Source organism: Phragmites australis, chromosome 8 (assembly GCF_958298935.1).
Source record: "Phragmites australis chromosome 8, lpPhrAust1.1, whole genome shotgun sequence".
Taxonomy (NCBI): Eukaryota; Viridiplantae; Streptophyta; class Magnoliopsida; order Poales; family Poaceae; genus Phragmites; species Phragmites australis.
In genome coordinates, this window is record NC_084928.1 from 520,327 (window position 1) to 531,624 (window position 11,298).

The window sequence follows — 11,298 nt, forward strand, 5'->3', positions numbered from 1 at the left end:
AGGAAAATCAAGGGTCCTTATCTCCTGGCCTTTAAGGGCTTATTTTACTGAGACAAGGGGCAGAGAAAATTAACATCCTGCCTCTAAGATATTATGTTACATTAATATATATATATATATATATATATATATAAAAGATTATTTAAGATCTTTCACCTCTTTATATGTGATGTGGTAATTGGGATACTAGATCACTACAAACGATGCCACAGGGCATCGTCTAAATATCTTAGGCTGTGACGTTTCCCCCAACACGCCTGGTGGTGATGAGGGGCTAGGATGCCGAAGCTCCCACCAGCCCCTAGAGCCCCGGCCAGCATATATAACGCTGGTCGTTACGGGAGCAGCCACGGTCAAGCCCATGGGTTGATGTGCAGCCTGCAGGGCTGCCTGCAGCTCATCCAACTGAGCCTGAAGGGCCACCACGTGCGACTGCTGGTCGGCCATGGTGGCGTTCGTGGCGACGGCTCTAGTTGCGGCCTCTAGGGACACATCGAGGGTCTGGTTATGCTGCTACCGAAGGGCCAGCTGCAGCCAAAGTCGTGGTGGCTCTTGCAACGATGATTTCAGCTGCAACCCCTAGGGATGCAATGGGGGGTGTCGGTGAATCAGGAACCCGGGGTCCCCGAATCCCGAGGCCAGGCCAGCAATCCGCCACGTGGCGCCATCCCGCGGAGTCTCCTCCGCAAGGTAAAAAAGATTAAGCCCCGGGAGAGGGCGCTTGGGGCCACAGTCAGTGGTCGAGTACCCAAGTTCCCCGATGATCTGTGAAGTCTAAGTACCGGGAAGAAAGTGCTCGGGGAGGTATACGGTGACCCCCAAGCGCCCGAGTTCCCTGAAGATCAGGAAAGCTAAGTACCGGGAGAAATGTGCCCGGGGCCGCGAGCGGTGGCCCCCTGGGCACCCAAATATCCCGATGACCCACTGAAAGAAGCTCTGGGAGAGAGTGCTCGGGGCTGCGTGCAGCAGCCCCCGAGCACTCGGTCCCCCGAGGATCCGTACAAGCGTGCCCTGGAGAGAGTGCTCGGGGAGGTGAACGGTACCCTCGAGCACTCGGTTCCCCGAGGATCAAGAAAGGGCTTTCTTGGGGAGGTGAACAGTGACCCCCGAGCACTCGGTTCCCCGACGACTCAGAGAGCCCCCCGACAGTGGCCCCCGAGGGGCCCACTAATGAGGTGTCAGCCAGTCAAATGCCCAAAGCCGCATTTAAAGAGCGCGCGTGTCCTGTCACCCCCACCTGCTCCCGCCACGCTCGGTGTCAGTTCCTGCCACTTTCTGGCAGAAGGGTGTGGGGTCATTAAAAGCATGGGTCCCATCCTGTGCCATCCGGCCCATCTCGGGATAACGTCGTAAGGGCTGAGACGTTCCGTCTGCCGCGCTGCTGTGGCAGGAGAACAAGACAGGGCGGGCACGTCGGGCCTCTCTGCGGCTGCCCGGTGGGCTCTCTCCACGGCGCCCGTTGCCAGTGCATTTATGGCGACGGATGACTGGGCATGGGACGCATTTTCCACCCCCCCCCCCCGTCACTTCGCACAGAGGTTATGATGACGCCCTTTCCATTTATGGTGTCTCGGAACTCGTGCCCCCCCCTCTCGTTCGGGGCACGCTACTGCCGGCGGGTATTTAAAGCCGCCGGCAGCACGGACAGAAGAGAGGATTTTGAAAAGTTTTTCGAAGCAGTGAAGAGAAGAGGAGATCGAGAGTACCCAAAGCCAGCAGATACACGCAGACCGAAGAACAAGGAGCCTCAGACTCTAAGATAGACAAACATTCTTGTAACCAGCAACATCATTGAGGGACATTCTCAAGGCATTTATAGTATCCATACAGGAGTAGGGTGTTACTCCTCCGTGCGGCCCGAACATGTCTAAACACCAGCGCATTTACTCCGTTCTGCACTAGAACATTCCACCCCACCGGCCATCGCATTCATACCCATTTATTTCTCCGGCGAACATATTCAGGATCATCCCCCTGGCCGAATCTCTAAAAAGGGGTCCCTCAGGATCCTTACGACAGGAGTTAACCCTCCGACAGGGGGGCTTGTTGTGCTGCTGCTGAAGGGCCTCTAAGACAGTAGGCCTGCTAACATCAGGCACGGCCAAGGTCGTGGCTGTGCCGGTGGTGGTCCTAGGGCCCCATTCCCCCAATTGGGGGGCTGTCGCTGGCGTATCGCAAGCTCGGTTGCAGTGGTCATGTGAACCTTCGCACAGGTGTGGCTAGGGAGTCGGTCGCCTGTGATGTGGCCTTGGTGGTCTTCCTTTTGGGTGGTATCCTATCTCTACTTGTACTTCTATATTCGAGTCTCCACGAATGACGTGTTGTTAGTGCAAGAAAATGTCTTCCACGAACAAGTGCGGTGAGAGCCTCTTCTAGAGAGGAGATTCAAGCTTGGAAAAAAAGTAGAGAGGAAGAAAAACCAAATGTGTTGTTGATATTGATAAGAAAAATATTTCTCTTTGGTCTGATGTCTAAGGGTCTGTATTTATAGTGTCATCAAGGTGCAAGTATACAAGTTTGCCCTTACAGAGATAGCGATATCGGCCATCGCCATAGCACGTGGACTTAGGGCCGGTTGGATCACACAACCTAGATCTAGGTAGAATACTTTTGCCCATACATAGAAGATATTATCTACTATAGCAAATACAATGGTGCAAGTGATCCTAAGAGCGATGTACTGGGCCGGCTACCTATTACCGCGTTGCACTGTCCAGGGTGTCAGGCCAGCCACCACTTGCACTAGGATATCAGGATGATCTCCACTTGTATAGGTATTAAATACCGATCACTTTCTTGCAGGCGAAGGATGCCTGGTAAGCCCCCCCTAGCTAATATTTTACTAAGATCTGATGGCTCACCCTCTGAGCTCTAGAGAGGCTATCCTATCCTTCAGAGAACAGGGATTTTGGAGAGCCCGCTTAGGCTTTAGAGGACTGAGACTTTAGAGAGCCTCGAAGCCTAGAGACCTGAAGGACCTCCGAAGATTCATAATTCTCAGGCGTAAACTGACAAAACCAGGGACGTCGGAGAACCTTAAAGACGACCTCCAACACCAAGGTCGACGACGAGATCTGTTTCGACTCCGACGTGGCCAGCACAGTCCCCGTGTGTCGCGCCATGATCCAGGAGTACAAGGACGGAGACGAGTCAGACGACCAGCTACCCCCGCGGCGCCAGTTGGATTGCGCGGATAGGATGTCTGGCATGGCCTTTGATTGCGCGGCCAGGATGCATGATGGTGACGGTGAGTTGTCAAAGGAGGTTAACGAGGCCTTCGGTCGGAGCTGCCTCGTCTCAGCCATGATAGAGAAGATGCCCGACGTCGGGGCGACGATGACCAGTAGGGCTAACTAGCTTCTACTGTAATTTCATTAGGGTCCAGGGAGCTAGATCGATCGATCGCTAGTATGCACCAAGTAACTAATTATATAACCATGTATGAATAATGATGTAATAACTTTGCTACCTAGCTAGCTTGTCAACCAGATACGATGCTGCTATATATATTGTAGCTAGTACCAGCATGCATGTTCTTCTATGTATATATTCAGAACGATCCATCTCTCCGGCCGCGCGCACCGATATGATCACGTCGACGTCGCTCGATCTGTCTCAATCAGAACAGTCCAGGACGCAGATCGACGTAGTTATTAACCAATCAAGTCTTGGGCGTCGCATACCGGCGACGCGACTTGTCTTATTCTTCACATTGTGTTTGCATGCATGTTTATTGGGCTCTGGTTCAATGTCGCTCTTGGACAACGCAATTCCCAGTTCGGGGCGCCACTCTAAAGTTAGTGGGCTAAGGCCACGGTAATGTATTGGAGTGAGATTCATTGCCTTATCGACATGGGCACAAACTGAATCTTTCAGAAGAATAGTTTTACTTATATAATTTTGCAAGTTGTGCTATTCAATCGTCGCAACCAAGTGCAGCAAAGTAGCAAACAAACTCACCAAGGCCAAAACCAACCTTGCCCAGGCGTACATGTTCCCCTGCTCGCTCAATGCTCAAGGCCTCGGCTGCTCCCGTTCCCGTCTCTTTGGTCTTCACTATCTATTGTGCCTTGCCTATATTGCTCTCCCTCTGTGCTCCTCGGCTCTGTGGTCTTCACTATCTATGATAAATACATAATTAATAAGTATATATTTAATATAAATATGATATATTCTTATCGCGGTATCCATCGTACACGTGTCCTTAACTCTATACAGTAGATTTTACTATCATTATGGAATAAATAAGACATGTGCCGATACATATGTCCTTAGTGCATGCATGCAGCCACACATTAACTGCTTCGTTAATTAGAAGAAATCAAAGTGTTCATCAGCATATCCTGGCCTAGGTGACAATAACTGCTACAGCTCTCCACATTAACTGCCTCCATTTGGATATCGTGATCCGTGTCCTTTGCCTGCATGCCTCACATTAACTGCTACAGCTCTCCACATGAGGCAGGATGGATCCATCCATGGAGCACTACAAATGTGCACGCACAGCACAGTTCCATCGAGCCTCTGCAGAGCAGTAGCTAGTGTACATTGGTGCATGATGGCGGCAGGAACGACGACCTCCTCCGCCCTCGCCGCCCTACTCATTTGCGCGGCGGCCTTCCTCGCCGCCCACGCCACCGACGACCATCATCAGAAGCCCGAGGGCGACGACCTGGTGGTGAAGGTGTGCGCCAACTTGACGAGCCACAAGTGCTGGCCGCGGCTCACCAGGGAGTTCTGCGAGCCGGTGCTCCGGTCGGACAATCGGAGCGCGGCGGCCAAGCACCCGCGCGACCTGGCGCTCGTCTCCATCGACCTCCTCCAACGCGGGGCAGCGGACGCGGACGCCAAGGTCGACGGCGCGATCCGCTCCGGCTCTGGTCGCCACAGCAACGAGACGGCGCTAGCCCTCCAGTTCTGCCGGCTGGACTACTCCTACGTGGCCCGCACAGTTCCCGTGTGCCGCGACATGGTCCAGGAGTACAAGGACGGACACGAGTCCGACGATGAGGAGCTGTTCCCCGTGGACTACTTCAATTGCGCGGACGTCCTGAGGCAGGAGGCCGCGTGCTGCTGGCGCAAAATCTTGGGCGACAGTGAGTTGATGAAGGTGGTGTCAAAGGAGGTTAAGGAGGCCTTCGACCGGGGCTGCCTCGTCAAATCCATGATAGAGAACATGGTCGGCGTCGGGGACGACGATGACGACATGTGCTAGCTAGCTTCTACTGTAATTTGATTAGGATCCAGGGAGCTAGATCGATAGATCATCGCTACCATGTACCAAGTAACTAATTACTATATAACCATGCATGAGTAATGATCCAATTATACTACCTTGCTAGCTACGTACCTTGTCAACCAGTAGATGCTGCTATCTTCTAGCTACTACCATGCATGTTCTATATTCAGAACACACCGATATCCCGTCGTCGCTCGATCTGTCTCTCAGAATCCAGGTCGCCGATCGATGTAGTTATTAATCTGTTAGATCTATCGTGGTTGCCCTGTGAACTGTGATGCCCTGATTTCCGTTCGAATCCGTAGGATTATACTGGCTTCATTTCGTGCGTCGCGTTGCATCAGTGAACAAGCTTCACACAAGAGCATGCATGCACCAGCATGATGCCGTGGACTTGTGGTCGGGGTTTAATCTGTTCACAGACCAGGACCAGGAGGTGACAGAGAAGGGAAAATTCCACGATCTGGTACAAATCGTATAAATATACTCTGTGTCAACCGTATATTTACATTGAGATTCGTGAGTATATTTACATTGAGATTCGTGTTAGAGTGTTAGACGAAAAAAATATAAAATATATAAGAGAATTAATAGATAATTGGTGCCCAAAGGATGAAGCTTCATTTGAGCTCCGTGGCAGCCATGAACGCCGGCAACCCCGACAGCGGTGGTCGGTGTTTCATTTAACTACCAGGGTCGGATCCGAAGGTCGCGACTGGGATGAACACGACCTGGGGTGTCGGATGCTGAGCCCACTTGTTGGTGAGGCCTCGGAACGAACGAGAAGCCGGTTGTTGTAATTGTAAAGGCCCAACACGATGGAAGAAAGAGGTGGTACTGCATCGTAGGTTCTTAATGGTAAACCACGTACACTTCGCGAAAAGAGTAAGATCTCTTATCATGCTTGTCTCCTGGAGATTTGGAATGAACGGAATTGACACATTTTTTACCATTAAGAGTAGGCCACGGCCTAGATCATCCATTCTACCGAGGATGAAGCCACTCTCTGGACTTTTGCAGGCGTGTACCATCTAGAATGCCTTTTAGCATTAGAGTAGGCTCTTTTTATGGTTTATTAGGGATGCACCCGGAGATTTTAAACTTTGTTTTGTATCTGTTGGTTTAAACTTTTGTATGAGTTATCGGGCTTTTTTTCTTATTAATATAACGGACAGTCCTTCTCTCGGTTTAATTCAAAAAATTAATTGAAGTCATTCAAATTAATCAAGATACAGATTATTCTTCCTTTTCAAAGAAAAAAAACAAACTAAGAGACGGACAAGACATATATACTGGCTAGAGAAACTAGACTTTATATTAGAGAGCTTTGTGACTTTTCAATATGTTTTAGCGAGTACAAGATAAGACGCACAGAATCAACGCAACACACAACGGGTAACATTTCCGTTAGTTCTCCATCTCCATTGTCCTTCCGAGAACTTTCCATGTCGGCAAGTTGTCGGCGAATGGCGACGGATGGCTCCTCCTCTGTTCCTGCCGGCCGCTCATACATGCATATCGCCCTTGTAATGAAAAGCTGATGAACGTGCATATATAGCTAGCCTCTCGATCATCGCAAGAAAAGATAACATGGAGATGCAGTGTGTGGTCTGGAGCTCAGCTCGATCCATCGTCTTTGCTTGATCGCGACATGCACGTCCATGATCAGTCCCTTGGTTCGATGGACCCAGCCGGGCGGCGTCACAAACAGATCGATCAATGCAACCTTATTATTCTTTCTTGATTGGAGCATTAGTTAGGTCCCATGCTATCTTGTTATCCAAAAAACGTGCATGGCTAGCTTTGCTTGCTTAGCTTGGTCCCTGGGCCCGTATATATAGTAGCTCGATACGCTTGGATTCGACCGGTTAATTTCTAGCAACCATGCAGTTTCCAGTTCCGATCCATTCGTCGTTGGCAAGTCAAGAGAGTTGATCTCGACATGCATGGTTGAGCAATAATTAATATCAAGTGCTCGGCATGCATTCGGGAACTGTGGCCTAGCTTGTATACATGGAATAATACCCGATCGAGTTTTCCTTCGGGGATATAATTGAGCTATATATTTCATGTGAAATTATGCATATTCCAACCGCGCCAACATTATTATTCTCTAGTGGTGGTGGTGGTGGCCAAGTCGGTGGTCAGTTTGCTGGGTAGGGCTGTGTTGCCCATGGGGGACCAAGAGCATCGATGATGCCCATGCATCACACCTACAATGGTGCACCATTTGGGTCGGACGCGGTCTGGATCCGCATCAGTAAAATCAGAGACGCTACAGTAATCCGTGAGTGTATGAATTGTAGAAAAAATATTGTTGAAAAGGGTAATATAGCAATACTGTATCGCTGAAATCGTCACCGTCCATTCGTGATCTGACGGACGGGAGGACGCTAACTACGAATTACTGTAGCCGCCTCTGACTTTGCCAGGATGCGGATCCATGGGGTCGAGGGGACAATAAACATGATCAAACGGCCCATCTACAGTACAGACCGTGCCGTGCCGGCTCACGTGCCTTCCCCTCGGCCCACAGCACGGCCCGTCGGTGACCGTGCCGTGCCGGGCTGGCCCGGGCACGATTTCAGCCCGACGGCCCGGTTGACCCGACGGGCCGAAATAGATAAAAATATATATAAAAAAATATATAGAAAATAGATAAAAATATAAAAAATAGATAAAAAAATATTTAAAAATAGCTAAAAAATTAAAAATATATATATAAAAATAGAAAATACATGCCGTGCCGGGCCGTGCCGGCCCGTCGTGCCGCGCGATCGGCCCAGGCACGGCCCATGGCGTCGTGCCGTGCCGGCCCGGCCCGTCGGTGATCGGATCGTGCCGTGCCTAGGCCGTACCTACAGTGCCGTGCCTCGGACCGACCTAGTAGACACGGCACATTTGGACGTCTTTAGGGACAACATAGAGGCCCAGCCCCATCCCTCCAAAGAAGAAGCGAAAGATACATCTACTCCCTGACGTACCCAATATAATTCGATCGCATCCCTGTTACTCCTAATCTCCTATAGGAGTAGTAGTGTACATGCATGCATGTTATGACCACGTACTATAGATATGATCATCGTGCACATTGTGTTGTCTGGCGCACATATATGCACGTACGTGTGTTCCCCCGGCCGGGTTGCGCCACACACAAACTCAGGGGCTGTTTGCTCAGAACCCTGGACAAAGCTGCCTGGTCCAGGCAGCAATATCTAATCTCAGGCCTTTGAAATCGGATGTCTGTAGTTGCTGCCTGTGCTAGGCAGATCCGAAACTAAATAGCCCCTTAGGCCAGCTCCAGCAGGATCGGTAAAAGGGTGACCGCATCATTGTGCCGTGTGTTTGCTTTTTTCTCTTGTCCGTATCCGGCTCCAACAGGATCAGTTTCAGCCTCTACAGTGATACAGATGAGAGCCGGTGAGGAGAGGGCGGTGGCATTTTTACGGCCAGAAAATGTGGCCTCTATCATTGTTCAAGAGTATGTTTGTGAGTCTGAGGGAACGAGAAGAGTAATAGAATGTAGAAAATATGGTAGCTGTTGGAGATGAAAAAATAAAAGATACTGTAATAGTATTAGAGAATGCTGTAATAGTATTATAGAGGATGAAATTTTAGAATATCTGCCGGAGATGGCCTTAGGGTCTATTTGTTTACTACTTTTGCTTTTGCTTTTTCTAAAAAGCTGTACTTTTGGTTTTTTAAAAAGTTGTTTTTGAATTTTAACTATTATTTTTACGATAAATTTTTAACTTCTTAGCACATAACTTCTCAGAAAAGCTATTCTTATCTAACTTTTAGTTTATTTTCCTTAAAAACAGGCTTCTACCTTCTCCAGAATTCATTTTTTAGTAATTCCGTTTGTTTGAGCTTCTAGCTTCTGGAATCAGAGAAGCCAGAAGTAGAAGCAGCAAACAAATAGGGTCTCAATGTACAAAATAGGAATATAGTGTGATAATTATGAATATGTTGTATCGATCATTTGAGCCTCTTGGAATGTTTCTATAGGGTACATGGTGGAGATCTCAAGCAATCCTAAAGATAAGATAAAATAATGTAGTAGAGACTAATCCTATCCTACTATCACAGATGGATCTTTATCATATACTCTAACATTCCCACGGTCGTAGCGTGAGCAGCAAGGACACACAGATTGGAGTGGAACCCAACGAGTTTTCTCAAATTGGATGATAGCTCTTTGTTGTCGAGGTAGCCAAAGGTCAGGTGACCGTGGTCGTAGCTGTAGAGGAGGGTGCAGGCCAAAAGCACCAATCACGAGCACACATGTGCACAAAATTAGCTTGATCCACCCAAGCACCTCGATTGGAAGTGGCAGCAACCTCGATTGGACGACAATGTCGGCTTGGAGGTGGAGGTGGAAATCGCTAACTAGAGAGCGCTAGCTAGCACTAGTGACCACGATGATGGCGTGACCACGAGCGCTGATGCTATAACCTGGGAGAGTATGCAACGACAACCTCGTCTTCGGTGGTGCGAGGCTCGTGTTCGCGGACGACGTGCCAACGATGATGATGCGGCGTGATGACAACGTGTGCACATGGCGCTCAAAAGTTTGTTGTCAGTGATTAGTAAAGTCAATTATACAAATATTTATTTAATAGTAGGGATACCTGGTCATAAATTGTGTGTATAGAAGAGAACTTGAGATTTTATACAAGTTCATACCTCACTTAGGATAAAAGCCCTATGTCATATTTCTTCTTGATTATTTTCAACAAAATATAAGTACAATAGGAATATGTCTAGATCTAATTCTAAGAATCTTAGCGAGTTCTCTCATGTTCTAAATTTTGAAGCTCTTGTTAGATGAATCTAATCATGGCACGACTTTGCTATGGATTTCAATGAATTGTTTCTTTTCCTATCCAACTAGGATTATTTTGTATTGCTTGTCCGCGCTCTAATGTTGATTTGATGGCTCTTTCCTCCTTATATAGTCAGGACGAGGAGATGTACCGTACTCGAAATCTCTGAGTGTAACCTTCCGAATTATATTACTTCCAAATATCATAAAGACTCCTTGATCCGGGGATCATTTTCATGTAGAACATGATGAACTGACTAAAGCATCGGTGTATTCCTTATTTACTTCATGGTTGTTACAAAACCTATTGTATTAGATAAAAGATGTGTACGATGTTGATCTATCTTCGAGATATACCATATTTCTAATAAACCTTTAATTATTTAATTATCAATTTTTTATCATCTAACCTCTCAACTCTACTCAAAAGAGGTACACATAGTCTGGTATCTGAGTGTATTAGAGCTCACCTAGTTGGAAATAATCATTGGCAATAAAATATTCTTCCTAGTCATGAATAATCTCCAAACTGAATAGAACCTTTTTCTAGTAGAAAAAACTTCCCAAACTAAATAGCATACTACTCTTAGAAGCTTACCTAATCATGAATTACTTATGATTGTAGAAGTCTAAAGGTGGCCTTCTCTTTTTCTGTGTCCACGGGTAATGTTGCATTAAATGTGCAGGACTACTGAGGGGAGTAAAAACAATAACACTAAAAAAAATGCTTCAAAATTTGAAATGTCAAGGACGTTGTTAACTTAGGAGAGATAACATTGGCTTTCATCACAGAACTTGTAGGACCGATATAGTTGATTAGAGGAGGATGAATAGGTGTTTTATAAATTTTTTGTAAAATAGATGACATACTTTTTTTCATCCAACGCACCTAAAAAATACACAAACGGCAGTATAAATTTTAGAGAGACAAAGCGAAAAAGAAAGTTCTAAGGCAACATGACTTCACGAATAGAATATTAACCATAGACTCTATTCAAAACCATTCCATATATCTTTGTACACAAAAATTAAAATTTGAATGAATAACAAAGCAAAAGGACAATCACCGAAAGAAGCAACTCTCCAAGTTGATAGTCTAGAGATAAGGGGATTCAAGACTCACTCAAATACATAAGTATATGAACGTTTATGTCTCTAAAAACAAGAAGAATTACTTCACAAAGATGAAAAAAACTGTAACTCAAAAAGAAGAAGAAAATCACAACCGAAAAAG